We start from the raw sequence: 17,215 nt of genomic DNA on the forward strand, positions 1-17,215 counted from the left end.
ACAGTTTGGGTGATTATTTTTCAAATATTTTCTCTGTCCCTTCTCTTTCCTGATCTTCAGAAAATCCAATTATATTTACATTGGGCCACTTAAAGTTATTCCACAGTTTCTGGAAGTTTTCTTTATTTTTTAAATTATTTTTCTTCCTGTGTTTCATTTTTATAGCTTCTATTGCTATGTCTCAAGTTTACTGATTTTTTGGTCTGCAATGTCTAGTCAACCATTAATCCCATTAAGTAATTTTTCACTTCAGGTATTACAGTTTCAATCTCTAGGAGTTTGATTTTGGCCTTTTTATATCTTACATGTCTCTACTTATCTTTTTGAACATATGGAATATAGTTATAATGGGTTTAATACATCTGCAAATTCTGCATCTTCGTTAGCTCTAAATCAATATTCATTGATTGATTTTCTTTGACTCATTATGGGTCATATTTTCCTTCCTTATTATATGCCTGCCATTTTTAAATTTAATGCCAAATATTGTGACTTTATCATGTATTGTGTTTGATACTTTCTGTATCATATCAAATTTGTGAGTTTTCTTCTTGAATGCTGAAGTTGTTAATTGGAAACAGTTTGGTCCTTTCAGGCTTGCTTTTAAGATACATTGGGTGGATATACAAAAATAAACTCAAAATAGATGAAAGACCTAAAGTAAGACAGGAATCCATGAAGATCCTTGAGGACAAAGCTGGAAAAAACCTCTTTGCTATTGGCCTCAGCAACTGCTTACTCATCTCCAGAGGCGAGGGAAACAAAAGCAAAAATGAGCAATTGGGACCTCATTAAAATAAAAAGCTTCTGCACAATGAAGGAAACAATCAGCAAAACTAAAAGGCAACTGATGGATTGGGAGAAGATATTTGCAAATGACATATTTGCAAAAAGGTTAGTATCCAAAATCTATAAAGAACTTATCAAACTCAATGTCCAAAAAAAACAATTAAGCCATTGAAGAAATGGGCAAAAGACATGAATAGACACTTCTCCAAAGAATACATCCAGATGGCCAACCGACACATGAAAAAATGCTCCACATCACTCATTATCAGGGAAATACAAATCCAAACCACAATGAGATACCACCTCACACCTGTGAGAATGGCTAACATTAACAACTCAGGCAACAACAGATGTTGGCGAGGATGCAGAGAAAAAGGATCTCTTTTGCACTGCTGGCAGGAATGCAAACTGGTACAGCCATTCTGTAAAACAGCATAGAAGTTCCTCAAAAAACTAAAAATAGAACTACCCTACAACCCAGCAATTGCACTACTAGGCATTTATCCAAAGGATATAGGCGTGCTGTTTTGAAGGGGCACATGCACCCCAATGTTTATAGCAGCACTATCAACAATAGCCTAAGTATGTAAAGAGCCCAAAAGTCCATCGATGGATGAATGGATAAAGATGATGTAGTGTGTGTGTGTGTGTGTGTGTGTGTGTGTGTGTGTGTGTGTGTGTATACACACGCATACACAATGGAGTATTACTCGTCAATCAAAAAGAATGAAATCTTGCCATTTGCAACTATGTGGATGGAACTAGAGGGTATTATGCTGAGTGAAATTAGTTTGAGAAAGATAAATATATGACTTTACTCATATGAGGAATTTAAGACACAGAACAGATGAACACAAAGGAAGGGAAGCAAAATTAATATAAAAACAGGGAGGGGGACAAAACATAAGAGACTCTTAAATATGGATAACAAACAGAGGGTTACTGGAGGGGTTGTGGGAGGGAGGATGGGCTTAATGGGTAAGGGGCATTAAGGAATCTACTCCTGAAATCATTGTTGTACAATACGTTAACTAACTTGGATGTAAATTAAAAAATAAAATTAAATTAAGAAAAAAAGATATATTGGGTGGGATCAGAGCAGAGCTCTGTATGAAGCTATTTACTTTCCACTATGGAGGCAAATTCTTTGGCTGCTCAACCCAAATCTTGGTGATGAATCATAAGGTCTGATCTTTTTTCCAGTCTGACTAGTAGAAATGGGCACAATTCCCAGCCTGGCATGTGTGCCATGAACTATTCCCACTATCATTTCAGGACATTCTTTCCTTTACCTCAGGTAGAATCCCTACAAGTATGAGCTGATTTATCTGTTTAATATTCCATGGAGATCCTCTACAGCAGCTGTTGAATATTCAGTGGAGATCCTCTACAGATCTCTGGCTCATTCTGTAAAGCTCTCCCCTCTCCAGTACTTTGACTTTTGAGCCTTAGTCTCCACAGATGCTCATCTGTAGCACCTCAACTCAAGGGGTCCAATGGGCTCCATGTGGATTCCCATTAGCCATACCATGGCCTGGAAACTCCCATGGCAGCAAGATAGCAAGATCATAGGGCCTACTTTATATTTACCCCTTTCCTGAAAATCACTGGGTTTTTGCTGGTTTGGGGAGGTGTTTATTGGTTCTTTCATATGGGAGAGTAAATTTAGTCTTTGTTACTCCAACTTGGTAAGCAGAAGTGGTCTATCTCTGTTTATTTGTTAAACCTGTTTCCTCTCTGTGGCTCCATTTGTATATTTCAACTTCATTGACCTCTTATTCTGCATTTTCTAATCTGCTGTCTAATTCCATCTAGCAAATTTATTTTTCATTTCAAATACTACATTTTTTTAATCTTGAAGTTTCATTTTGCTCTTTCTTTAGTCTATTATTAATTTCCTCATGCTTGTGTGGGTATGATTCATAGCACCCCAAAACAATTATAATAGTACTATCAAAGATCACTGATCACACATCACCATAACAAATATAATAATCATCAAAAAGTTTGAAATATTGTGAGAATAACCAAAACGTGAAATAGAGTCATGAACCGAGCAAACGCCCCTGGAAAGATGGTGCTGTTAGACTGGTTTGATGCAAGGTTATCAAAAACATTCAATTTGTAAAAAATACAATATCTGTGAAGTGCAATAAAATGAAGTTTACTAAAATGAAGTATGCCTGTATTCAAACATCTCCCAGTCCAGAGTGAGCTCTTGGAATTATTTAATTTATATCCTTTTTAAATTTTAATTCCAGTGTAGTCCACATACAATGTTATATTAGTTTCAGGTGTACAACATAGTGATTCAACAATTCCGTACAACATCTGGTACTCATCACAACAAGTGGACTCCTAAACCCCATCACCTATTTCACCCATCCCCTCACCTACCTCCCCTCTGGTAACCATTAGTTTGTTCTCAACAGTAAGAATCTATTTCCCTCTGAATTAGTGCTTTTGTATTGTGTGTGTGTGTGTGTGTGTGTGTGTGTGTGTGTGTGTGTGTGTGTGGTGGGGGTAAATGCTCAGTAGTACAATTGCTGGGTCACAGGATAGTTCTATTTTTCACTTTTTGAGAAACTTCCATACTGTTTTCCAGAGTGGCTGCACTAGTTTGCATTCCCACCAACAGTGCAAAAGCGTTCCCCTTTCTCCACATCCTGGCCAACACCTGTTGTTTCTTGTGTTGATTGTAGCCATTCTGACAGGTGTGAAGTCGTATCTCATTGTAGTTTTGACTGCATTTCCCTGATGGCAAATGATGCTGAGCATCTTTTTATTTAGCTTACATCTTAATGGCATTTGTTTTTGTTCTATCTTTATACATGAATAGGTTAAATTTAGCCAAGGATTCAAGGAGATTTTCTATCCATAGATCCCTTTCCTTTCTCATAATTTGTCTAGAAAATTCTTGCCACTTATAATTTCTAAACTTTTAGCCCTGTACCCACAACTCAGTGAAAATGCCATGCTATGTGTGGGGTTCCCTTATCAGCACCACAGTCCAGAAAATTCCTCCAAACAGATAGTCAGGACAATCACCTTATTTTTCTCTCCTTCTCTAAGAGATTACTGTTCTGCAGTACCTGTTGTCCCATGTATGAAAAATTATTTTAATGTTTATTTATTTTTGAAAGAGAGACAGAGTGTGAGCAGGGGAGGGGCAGAGAGAGAAGTAGACACAGAGTCCAAAGCAGGCTCCAGGCTCTGAGCTGTCAGCACAGAGCCCAATGCGGGGCTCAAACACAAACTATGAGATCATGACCTGAGCCGAAATCAGATGCTTAACTGACTGAGCCACCCAGGTGCCCCTGAAAAATTATTTTAAATATTTTGTCAGGTTCCCTAATTGTTTTCAGTGAAAGAGTAAACTTATTTTCAATTATTCAGTTATGGCTGGTGTTAGAAATCCTCTCTGGGTTTTCTCTCAACATGTAAAGATGTCATACCATTATCTCCCAGTGTGCATGATTTCTGAAATCTGCTGTAATTCTTATTTTTTCTTCCATATGTAATGTGAATACTTTCTTTATCTGGTTAACTTCAAGAATTTCTTATTTTCCTTTTTTTTGGCAGCAGTTCGAATATCTCTCTCTCTCTCTCTCTCTCTCTCTCTCACACACACACACACACACACACACACACACACACACACACACACACACACAGAATATTACTCTGCCACTAAAAAGAATGAAATCTTGCCATTTACGACAACATGGATGGACCTAGAAGGTATTATGCTAAGTAAAATAGGTCACAGAAAGACAAATACCTTGTGGTTTCACTTATATGTGGAATCTAAAAAAAAACAAACAAACAAACAAACCAAACAAACAAAACAAATGAACAAACAAACCAGAAACAGACTCATCAATGCAGAGAACTGGTGGCTGAAAATTGGTAATATAGTAAATTATCATCCCAAGGAAAAAAATTATAATTATGAATGGTGATGGATGCTAACAAGACTAAATGTGGTAATCATGTTCAGAAATATACAGATATCAAATTAGTATGTTGTACACCTAAAAGTAAAGAATATTATATGTCAATTGTACCTTAATAAAGAAAAATAGAGGGAAAAATAATTAGAACTAAAAAAACCCTAAAGAGATGAAACATGATATTTATAATATAGTATGTGTTTGATGTATATTTTTCTGATTAATCTATTAATCAATAATGGTATAAAGGTGGATTAACTGAAGCTCTCATCAACACATCTGAAAGTTAAACATCTACTTCAAACTTGGCTTCTGGAAAAGTCTAATTTCCTCTGTTGCTATCCAAAAGGAAGATGGAAAATAGATGTTCACCACTCAGATATTAAGAGTGTTTTAGTATATAAAGGAATAAAACAGCAAGATATCAGGTATTGGGTGAAGGGAATGGGGGTCATGGGGAGCCCTCTAAGCATGAAGTCTCTCCATTATCTGTCAACGGTGGTCAGTGAAATAGATTAACCAGAAGACACAGTGAGATGACGTGTTGAACTAAGGACATCCTCAGACGTCAGACAATGCTGGCTTTAAATACCAGACCTTCTATTTATAAATCTACAAGTTGTGACAATTTAGGCAAATTAATTAATCTTCCTAAACCTCAGTGTCTTTATCTGCAACATGGCATTCCTAGTGCCTCCATTACAAATTTGTGATAAGGATTAATTAGGATAAATGAGATAATATCCATGAAAGAGCCTGATCGATAAGAGGAGTTCACTACATGTTTGTTTAAAAAACACACATACTTACAAAAAGAATGTTATCTAGCAGGAAACAGTAACTGGAGCCAAACACACAACACAAGCCAAAACTCAGAAATCTAAGAGAGAGATGCCAAACCAGGAGCTCGGATGCCAAGATTAAGAAGCAGTGGTGAGTAAGTATCTTCTGAATCTGATTTTCCAATCAACATGCAGCACCAGTCTGCCGGAACAGAATTAGCTAAACTAGGGTTAGTAAAGACAATGTGTCTCAAGGAGGGTGACGGGGGAGTCTATAAAGAATTCCAGTCAAGGTCACCTCTAAGGAGCCTTTCAACACTTGTATTTTAGGATTCCATGCTTTTGCTTAAATAGCTTTCTCCACCAGCTCCCATTTCTAGCCCACAAAGTAGCACGGTAAAGTAGTTCATTCCTGGGTCTTAGCAAACCCTCCTTTAGCATCTCAGCATTGTGACTTGGGGCAAATTCTTGTAATGGACATTTGCCATTCTTTTCAATTACCTATTATCTAAACCTCTTCTGCATGTTTGGGATGTTTTCTACCTTATAAATCTTGGTTAGAGCATAGCTTAATTCTCACCTTAGAAGCTAAAGAAGCTGAATGCTTGCGTTTATAGTCTCCTAGGCAGGTAGGACTTGAGCATTTGAGTCTGCTGACCAGCAAAATCCACCATGGGCTTTCAATTAGAAGTTCATAACCCCAAGAAGCAGCACCATGGAAATCCTCTCATTCAGAGGTTACCATCACAAAATAACATTCCAGCTGTCGGTCTCTAGTGTCTTGTAACTGCTAGTTCTGTGTTGGCAGTCACAATGTTTTCCACTACAACCCAGTTTTTCTAGGGTTGATTTTGGGTCCTGTTTTTGGTAAACATCTTCCAAATCTGATTTTCCAATTAACATGACGATTCTTTTAAAAAATTCCCTTTTCTCAAATCAGACAAGTCAGTTTCTTTTTCCTGCAAATACTGCAATTAATACAATGCCCTTCAGCATCAGTTATGTCATCTGTAAAATGGGGACAATAGCAGTTTCTGCTCATAGGAAGCTGTGATGAGTCCCTGAAAGAGGCGTATAAAATGCTTAAAGGGTGGCACTAGGTGGCTCAGTCGGTTGAACGCCTGACTCTTGATTTCAGCTTAGATCATGATCCCAGGGTTGTGGGATCAAGCCCTGGGTCAGGCTCTGTGCTGATCATGGAGCCTACTTAAGATTTTCTCTCTCCCTCTCTCTTCCTCTCTCTCTCTCTCTCCTTCTGTCCCCTCCCCTACTCATGTTTTCTCTCTCTCTTAAAAATATATAAATTAAATTAAATGCTTAAAGGAATTGCTGGCATACATATTTTTCTTTGTAAATGTTAGCCATTATTATTTAGTGTTTTATGCTTTACAGAGAAATTTTGCAAACACTATACCATGGGAAGCTCACCAAATCACTCAAGGAAGATATTTACTAATTTGAAACCTAGGTCCATTAACGTTAAGCAGACAAAATGAACAAAACTAGATGTGCTGAAAAAATCACTAGGCAAAACTACCATTAAGATGGCTTATAAAACAGTAGGAATGAATGAGATCAGAGCAGGAAAGGGTGTGACTGACAAGAGAGTCCCAAAGGCTCAAGAATACTAACGTTTAAAGGTCCAGTGAAGATGAGATGTTTGCAAGCAATTTTAAAAAGAAAAAGAAAAGCAATACTAACAGGGAAAAGAATAAAGGAAAAAATAAAGGTTGGTTAAAAACAAAAAAGAAAGAAAATCATGTTTCAAGAAAGAAAGGGTCCATTATTCTCCTGCTTCATATTCTTGTCCATCTTTCTACTGAAAGAGGAAAAAATATGCAGGGCTGGAGGTAAAGAGAGGATGGAAGGAATACAACCAGGATGATTTGGTGAAAGAGGAAAATAGAACTTACGGATGCAGGAATGACCAGAGGCAACTTGTTTGGCTGTTTCTACTAGAGTGTTCCACGGTTCAATACAGAGTGCCAGAGAGGGTGGAAGCAAGGCTGATGCGTCCTCGACCTGGTGTAAAAGAAGGAGCCCAATGTCATGCAATATCATGTGAAGGAAACAGCTATGGGAATCTCTAAGCAGGTTGTTGCACTTGAAAACAAAGTAAAGACTCATTCAGAATCCTGGTTACCAAACCTTTCAGGATATGATAATGATTTGTTATTCTTTCATATCAGGGACAGCAGCACCCAAATTTAAAAAAAAAAAAATGAGGCCTAAAAAGAGATGTTTGGTCAATAGCTAAGCTGGCTAAGAGTTAAGCCAGGGCTCACATACAGTATGGACTGGCACACACACAAAAAGGAAACCAATGTGAAAAAAATTCAAACAACAACAACAGCAACACACCCAGCTATAGATACAGGACCAAGGCAAGTTAGGCGAGATCCAGGGCCACGATGAACACTTACTGCTGAGGGTGACCTCAGACACACCATGCAAGGGCATTGTGGAAACAGAAGTAGAGGAGAATGAGGCACCTGGTGTGCTCAGAGAGAGGGTGTTCATGCACCTGCAGGGGAGGAATTTCAGGGACCCCAGGTGAGGATGCTGGTAGAGGGAAGGGAGAAGGGGAAGGGAGGAAAAGAAGGAAAGAAAGAGGAAGTTGGGAAGATAAAGAAGGAAAGCATGGAGAGTAAGAGAACTGGAAGAAGATAATGGGGGGGGGAGGAAAAAAGAAGGGAGGAAGGTGAAAGTGAGAGAGAGAACGAGAAGAAATGAGAGAAACGGTCTCTATGTTAAATCAGGAAGATGTGAGAGAATTATAGTGAGAAGGAGGGTGCTAGAAAGAGCATTTGAAATGTATGTAAAATGTAACTCAATTATCTAAGATTAGCCATAACACAGGAAGAAAAAAAATCACATCAGGTTGTAACTGCTATAGTACCAAATAGTTACATTTAATGCATTTATAAACAGATATCTTTTGGCAAGTGAACCAAAAAGGCCTCCACAAGACACGCGATTCTGGGCTTCAATCCATTCACTCTGTGAATTAATTGACTTTATTTGAACTCTACTGTTTTCAGTTGGAGAATTCACTGTGAACATGTTGTACATCTCTCAGATATCAAATAGCAAATGTATTGCAGCCAGATTCTGAAACAGAGCCAGAAATTGTTTATTAATCAGACAAGGGTTTCTCCGTGATTAGGAAAGACGACCAAGAGATAAATAAATAAAATACACAGCTAAAACTCTTTGAAATGTCTTCCACATTTCTCCTTTCACTTGGGAAGCACAGACTTCACCGGAAATCGAGTAATTATACTTACTAGGAGAAGGAGGTGGTGTGTGACACCTGCTTTCAAAGCAATGTTTTTTTTTAAACCTCACTTCTAATCTTTTTCCATATCTTACTCAAAATAATCATTTGCCAGCAATAGATTCGCACATCCAGTTTTTTTTTCCTTCTCTTACAGAATAAAACATATTACAACTTAATCTTTTCCTGCATATAAAATGTTTCTTTGAGCTAACAAGCCCAGGGAATATATGTTCTGACTAATTTCTAAAATTATTGCATTTTAAAAGGTTAAAGCACATCGTGTTCTAGCCAGGATTCATGGGAGCTAGCAAAAGATAATAGACCCAGTAATAACCCTGGGTCTCCAAATGATAGACAGGAAGGAAGGAAGGAAGGAAGGAAGGAAGGAAGGAAGGAAGGAAGGAAAGGAGGGAGGGAGGGAGGGAGGGAGGGAGGGAGGGAAGAAGGAAGGAAGGAAGGAAGGAAGGAAGGAAGGAAGGAAGGAAGGAAGGAAAGGATGGAGGGAGGGAGGGAAGAAGGAAGGAAGGAAGGACAGAAGGAAAGGATGGAGGGAGGGAGGGGGAGGTTCACAGACACCCATTAGAGGATGGATGGATGATCAGGCTGGGAAATAGCCATAGCCAAAGGCAAATCACAGGTCTGACCTGGTCCACATGCCACAGCTACTGGAACTGAGATCGACATTACCTATAAATATTCCTTCTGTTTTCTTTTTTTAATTCAATATCTCTCCTTATTTCTTCATCTCCCTTCCATGACCTATCCATGAGCTAGGCAACAAAGCGCAGAGATACCCTTCAGAAAATAGCAATGCTCAGAAGATGCAGTCAGGGAAAGTGTCTCCGGCAAGGAGGGAGAGAGCCGTAAACAGGCACTGGTTAAGCCTCGATTACAACTCCAGCCTCCACACTCAGATACCACCTCACGCCAGTCAGAGTGGCCAAAATGAACAAATCAGGAGACTATAGATGCTGGAGAGGATGTGGAGAAACGGGAACCCTCTTGCACTGTTGGTGGGAATGCAAATTGGTGCAGCCACTCTGGAAAGCAGTGTGGAGGCTCCTCAGAAAATTAAAAATAGACCTACCCTATGACCCAGCAATAGCACTGCTAGGAATTTACCCAAGGGATACAGGAGTGCTGATGCATAGGGGCACTTGTACCCCAATGTTTATAGCAGCATTCTCAACAATAGCCAAATGATGGAAAGAGCCTAAATGTTCATCAACTGATGAATGGATAAAGAAATTGTGGTTTATATACACAATGGAGTACTACATGGCAATGAGAAAGAATGAAATATGGCCCTTTGTAGCAACGTGGATGGAACTGGAGTGTGTGATGCTAAGTGAAATAAGCCATACAGAGAAAGACAGATACCATATGTTTTCACTCTTATGTGGATCCTGAGAAACTTAACAGAAACCCATGGGGGAGGGGAAGGAAAAAAAAAAAAAGAAGTTAGAGTGGGAGAGAGCCAAAGCATAAGAGACTCTTAAAACCTGAGAACAAACTGAGGGTTGATGGGGGGTGGGAGGGAGGGGAGGGTGGGTGATGGGTATTGAGGAGGGCACCTTTTGGGATGAGCACTGGGTGTTGTATGGAAACCAATTTGACAATAAATTTCATATATTGAAAAATAAAAAAATTAAAAAAAACAACTCCAGCCTCACCACCACCACTAACCCCAAAAAAAATTATTTGGAAAATCACAAGCAGGGGCTCATGTGTCAACTTTCTTTAACAGTAGCAGCAGAATAGAAGAAACGAATAGAGAAATAACTTTTAAAAGCACAATTAAATAATTTACACAGAGAAAAAGGAGCATAATGGAAAATAAACAAGAAATAAGCAAGTCTGAAAAAGAATCACTTGGATTTATTGGGTATAAAAACATTATTGCTGTAGTAAAGAACTCAATGGATAGGCTGAATAACAGAATATACAATCAAAAATGATTTGGTTGGCTAGAAGATCCAGTCAAAGAATTATCCCAGGAGGTATTAAGAATGTTTGTGATGTTTATTTATTTTTGAGAGAGAGAGAAAGCATGAGTGGGGGAGGGCAGAGAGAGAGAGAGACACAGAATTCAAAGCAAGCTCCAGGGTATGAGCTGTCCGAACAGAGGCTGACACAGGGCTTGAACTCACGAGCCATGAGATCATTACCTGAGCCAAAGTCATGACCTGAGCCGAAGTCAGATGCTTAACTGACTGAGCCACCTAGGCATCCCAAGAAATTTTAAATAAAAAGAAAACAAGAGATACAGAAGAGAAATGTAGAGGTATCAACATTTGATGGTAATACCATTAAATGAGAGGAATGAGAGAAATAAATGGAAAGATAAAAGGAGGGAAAAACACATTTGAAGAACAATGACCAAAATAAAAAGATATGCAATATTTCAAATTAAAAGGGATCATAGAGTTTGACATAGAATAGATTTCTAAATGCCTAGATATATTAAAAAAAGAATATTCAAAACACTCAAATCTCAAATAGGAAAAAAAAATGAATACCAGAGAGTTACAGTAATTCACCTAAGGCAGGAAAGAAATCAAACAGATGTTAAAATTTTCAATACCCACAGTGAATATAAAGAAAAATAGTATATACTTTTATTTTGAAAGACAAGGATTTGAAACAAATTTTATATCCAGCTGAATTATCATTTATATATAAGGATGAATTTTACACAACTTCTGAGTCTGCATAAGAAGATATGGTCTTAGAAAAGGGAATTATGATGAAGAAGAGGAAGGAAGAGTAGGAGGAGAGAAAGAAAGAAAAGAGAAAAGAAAAGAAAAGAAAGAAAAGAAAAAAAAGAAAAGAAAAGAAAAGAAAAGAAAAGAAAAGAAAAGAAAAGAAAGGAAAAGGAAAAGAAGGAAGAAAGAAAAGCAGGCTGAGAGACAGAGGAAAGAAAGCAAAGAAAGGCCTAATAGGTATAGAAAATATGACTATTAGTAAATATAGATAATATAATAGAAATAGGTCTTATCATTATTTATAATAATGAAAATAACTTCAGCTAATTTAAAGATATTTCCAGAATAATTTTTTAATCCAGCAATATATTAAATGTAAAAGAGAGATTTAGATATTATTCAGCCATAAAAAAGAATGAAATCTGGTCATTTGCAATGATGTGAAAAGAGCCAGAAAGTATAGTTCTAAGCAAAAGCAGTCAGTCAAAGAAAGACAAATAATTTCACTCATGTGGAATTTAAGAAACAAACAAACAAACAAACAAAAAAAACCAAACAGGGGGGATGGGTGGGGAAAGAGAGGTAAACAAAGAAACAGACTCCTAACTGTAGAGAACAAAGTGATGGTTACCAGAGAGGAGGTAAGTGGGGGGAATGGGTGAACTAGGTGCTGGGGACTAAGGAGTGCACCTGTTGTGATGTATGGAAGTGTTGAATTACTATATTGTACACATGAAACTATAGTTTCAGCGAAATACAGTTATTACGCTGTATGTTAACTAACTGCAATCCAAATAAAACCTAAATAAATAAATAGATAAATAAATTGAATAGAAACAAAACAGTTAAAAGTAAACAGATAGAAATTTATACCAAGCAACTGCTGAAGAACAGAATGCTTGAGTACCAAATTTGAGATGATAATACACTATAATATCCCATGTAAATTACAAAAAGCTAAGCTTATAATCCTATATATCTAATAATTAAAATAATTCTGCTATAATATCATAAACTACAAAAAATTTTTAAATTTCTTGGTCCTAATTACTGAAATAATACTACTAAATAATCCATGGGTTAAAATTAAGTCAGAAGGAAACTGTTTAGATTTAGAGCAGAAAAACAATGAGAGAGGTATATGACAAAATTTGTGAGATACAACTGTAGCAGTATTTAAAAGGAAAATTTTACTTATGAATATATTTATTAAAAAACAAGGAAGACTGAAACAAATAAACTGAGCATTTAATAATAAGCTAAAAGAGTATAGCTCAATAGCAAAAACAATAATAATTATAATTTATTTAAAAGCAGGCAAAGGACTTAAACAGATATTTCTCCAAAGAAGACATACAAGTGGCCAACACATATATGAAAAGATACTCAACATCACTAATCATCAGGGTAATGCAAATCAAAACCACAATGAAATACCTTCTCACAACTGTTAGGTTGGCCATTAGTTTAAAAGGAGAAAATACATATTGACAAGGATGGGAAGAGATTGGAACCCTTGTGCACTGTTGATGGAGGTATAAATGTTGCAGTCACTATGGAAAACAGTATGGAGCTTCAAAAATCTAAAAACAGAACTACCACATGATCCATCAATTCCACTTCTGGGTATTTATCCAAAAGAATTGAAAAGGGGATCTTGAGATATTTCCACTTCCATGTTCATAACAGCATTATTCACAATAGCCAAGAGGTGGAAACAACATAAATGTCCATCTAGGATAAATGGATAGGAAAATGTCATATAAGCATACAAGGGGATATTTTTCAGCCTTAAAAAAGAAATTCTGTCATATGCTACAGCATGGATGAACCTTGCAGACATTACGCTAAATGAAAAAAGCCAGTCCCGGAAGGACAAGTATTGCATGATTCCATTTATATGAGGTACCTAAAGCAATCAAACTCACAGAAGCAGTTAGTAGCATGGTGGTCACCAAGGGATAGGGGGAGGGAAATGGAGAATCGATGTTCAGTGAGTATAGAGTCTCAGCCATGCAAGATGAATAAGTTCTGGAAGTCTGCTCTAAAGCAATATGCATAGTTAACAGTCCTGTACAATTAAAAATATGTTAAAGGGTAGATGTCGTGTCACCTATTTTTACCCCAATAAAATAAAAGAAGCTAGAAAGAGTATTAACATAAACACAAAGAAACAAAAAGAAAGAAATAAAAAACATAAAAGAAGTAATTGAAAAAGAAGAAAACAGGTAAACAGCAAACAATAGTGTTTTGTTTTTTTTTTTAAGATTAGTAATATAGGGTCGCCTGGGTGGCTCAGTCAATTAAGCGTCTGACTTTAGCTCAGATCATGATCTCACAGTTTCTGAGTTCAAGCTCCGTGTGGGGCTCTGTGCTGACAGCTCAGAGCCTAGAGCCTGCTCAGATTCTGTGTCTCCTGTCTCTGCCCCCCCCCAACCCATGTTCACATTCTCTCTCTCTCTCAAGAATAAATAAACATGTAAAAAAATAAATATTAGTAATATAGATAAATCTCTAGTAAAGAACAACTGACAAACACAGAAGAAGAAAGCACATGTATACACCCATACATACCCACACCACCACATGCACAGAAGGAAAAAAAGAGAAATAGATTCATAAAAAATAGAAATTTTTATGAAACAAGAAGACTTCTGAGAACCCATTGAAAATTGATACATTTCTAGAAAATATAAAATGCCAAAACAAGCGTATGTGAAATTAGAAAATATTAATGAATCAATAATCATTTTTTAAAAACTGAAATAGTAACCGAAAACCTTTGCTCACCTGAGAAGCCACAGCATATAAACTTTCAGATGAATTCTACAAAGTTTTCAAGAAATAAATATTCCAATCTGGACAAGTTTATTTTTAAGAATATAAAAAGAGGTGAAACAACCCTATTCATTTTGTGAAGCTAATATAATTCATTTTGATACCAAAATCAGACGACAAGGTGAGAAAATAAAAATACAAGCCAATTTCAGTTTTAAATGTAGATGCAATGTCCACACAAAAATCTGCATGGAAATGCTTCTATCAACTTTATTCATAATTGCCAAAACTTCGAAGCAACCCAGATGTCCTTCAAAAGGTGGATGGTAAAGAAACTGTACCAATTCATGGAATACTTATCAGGGATAGAAAGGAATAAGCTATTAAGTGAATCAACACTACCAGTGAATCTTATATGCATATTGTTAAATGAAAGGAGCCACTTTGAAAGACTTCATACTTTATGTTTCCATTTTTATGACATTTTGGAAAAGACCGGATGATAGAGACAGAAAATAAATTAGTGGATAGCTGTTTTAAACACATAAATATGTACATTTTCAAGAGTTCACAAGCACTTACTATTTGCCAGTCACTAATTTTGTACTGCATACATATTAATCTATTTATTCACCAAATAACCATATTCAAATTAAGCAAATGAGGCACAGAGAGGCTAAACATCTTGCCCAAAGTCCCACTGTCAGGATGAGGAGTGGACCCTAGGTTCTAAAGCTTGTATTCTTAAAGTTTCTTTTTGTTTTTAATTTGAGAGTCGGCGGGGGGGGGGGGGGGGGGGGGGCAAGTGGAGAGAGAATCTTAAGCATGGAGCCTAATGTAGGGCTCAATCTCATGACCATGAGATTAGGACTTGAGCCGAAATCAAGAGTTGGACAATCAACCAACTGAGCCATGCAGGTACCCCTGGCACCTGAATTGTTATACAGCATGCTATATCACCTCTTCTGTGGCAGATGGTTTAGAAGGGCATATATCAAATATACCATTTGTATGCAATTGCGGAAATGGAGGAAATAGCAGAGAGGGAAAGAGAATGAAGGGGGAAAGTGCTAAGTATAACAACACAAAAAAGCGTACCTTCTAGTACCGATGATGATGAGATGAAACAGACTGAGGAAGATTAACTTAAACTGTGCATCTGATGCTTTTTCAAAAAAAAGTGCTGACATTACCTAGGAAATTCTGAATGCTCTTCAATTTTAGAAAACCAAGCATTTTAGAGACATGGTTTTTTGCTAAATTAGCAGCATTGTAGATCAGGTATATATAGCCCAAAAGATTCAGGAATACTTGCCTAGAACATCTAAAGGACAATTAGATCCCATAACTCTGGAGACCTATTCAACACTTGCTTGGACCATAGCACCCCAAACCATATATTCCTAATTTGTGCTTGAACTTATTGACCAGAATTCCTCCCAATTGGAGAATTTCTCCCAATTAAAGATCAGCTTACTGTCTAGCACCTAGCCTCTAGCCCTCACCTAGTATACATGTCTATTCCCAAAATCTTTCTCCTGCTCCTAGCTCTGTTTTGCCTTTAGCTCTGACACATAAGCCTTAGATGACATACAGTTGGACTTATAGATACTAACCAGTGTCTACCCATCCACTTGTCCATGCATGAATTCAATCACCACACACTAAGTCCCCACCATGTCCCAGGCACCAAAGGCACAAGGAGAAGTTAGACACTAACTCTAATGATGAGAAGGTCATAATTCAAGAAAAAAGAACAACATACAAATAAGAGTACAGGATAATGAAAACTAACTGGTTGATCACCAGAGTTAAATGAAATAATGTATATAAATAACTCAGTATGTTTATAAAAAGTACTGGGGCTAGTGTTTAATAGCTACATCAACTTCCACAGAGCTTCTCCCCAAATAGGCATCAGTTTAATTATGGGCCAGGGCATGTGGTGGCTCAGTTGGTTGAGAGTCTGACTTCAGTTCAGGTTATGATTTCACAGTTTGTGAGTTCAAGCCCCACGTCAGGCTCTATGCTAACAGCTCAGAGCCTGGATCCTGCTTCACATTCTGTGTGTGTCTCTCTCTATCTGCCCCTCCCCTGCTCTCTCTCTCTCTCTCAAAAATAAATAAATGTTAAAAAAATTTAATTATGGGCCATTTATTCATTCAGCAACATCAAGCACTATGAAAGGTGCTTGGGCAAAGCCAGCTAACTAAGCACCCAAAAGCTATACTCCTGTTTCCAAAGTATTAAAACTGTTTCCATCGAGAAGTGATTGCATGACCAGGGATCATATCTCCCATCCTCTCTTGCATCTAGATGAGGTCATGTGGATTTGTTAGAGTAAACTTAACCACTGTAGCAAAGAGATCCCAACCTTCCAGAGACTTAACACAATAAAAGTGCATTCTGCTTCATCTGCAATAAAATGGAATTAGTCTTGGTGAGTGAAATGGGAAATATTCTAAACAATCATGCAAAGACCCAGGTTCCTTTGCTTTGAGGCCTTTCCATGCCCCAAGGCCTTATCATCACTGAAAGAGAAAAAAGGTGAAAAATGATGCCCATTTTTTACCATCATGGCCCAGGTGTTGTGTACATGACTTTCATTCATATTCCATTAACAAGAACTAGTAACACAGCTCCAGATTTGTTTAAGAGGGGACCCAGTAGTGCCTGTCTGGACAGCTACCATCCAGTGACAAACCCCCACAATTGAAAAAAAAAGCATGAGTGTTAATCGTGTCATGTAACTAGTTCTAAACAATGAAACATAAGAAGTATAGAGCATCACTCCTGAACCAAAGTAGTGTAGCAGCCTCTGTACTTCTCCCTCTTTTCCCCCTTCTTCCAGGTGAAAGTCCCTTAAGGATAACTGAAAAAAAGGAGTGCTGATTCCCAAATTACCACATGGAAGAGAAACTCCTCTAG

The 17,215-nt window shown here is 37.3% G+C and overlaps 1 long non-coding RNA gene across 1 annotated transcript in view; it reads right to left on the reverse strand.

Annotated features, from left to right (window-relative positions):
* Window positions 1–7,534, reverse strand: part of LOC147578058 (uncharacterized) — a 71,483-nt gene extending 63,949 nt beyond the window's left edge. The window contains exon 1 of the long non-coding RNA XR_015254186.1: window positions 7,438–7,534. This is a non-coding gene — a long non-coding RNA (uncharacterized LOC147578058). The remainder of the gene's footprint in view (window positions 1–7,437) is intronic.
* Window positions 7,535–17,215: the final 9,681 nt, after the last annotated feature.

This window comes from Puma concolor, chromosome C1 (genome assembly GCF_028749965.1).
Source record: "Puma concolor isolate L17-30 chromosome C1, mPumCon1.1.hap2, whole genome shotgun sequence".
NCBI lineage: Eukaryota > Metazoa > Chordata > Mammalia > Carnivora > Felidae > Puma > Puma concolor.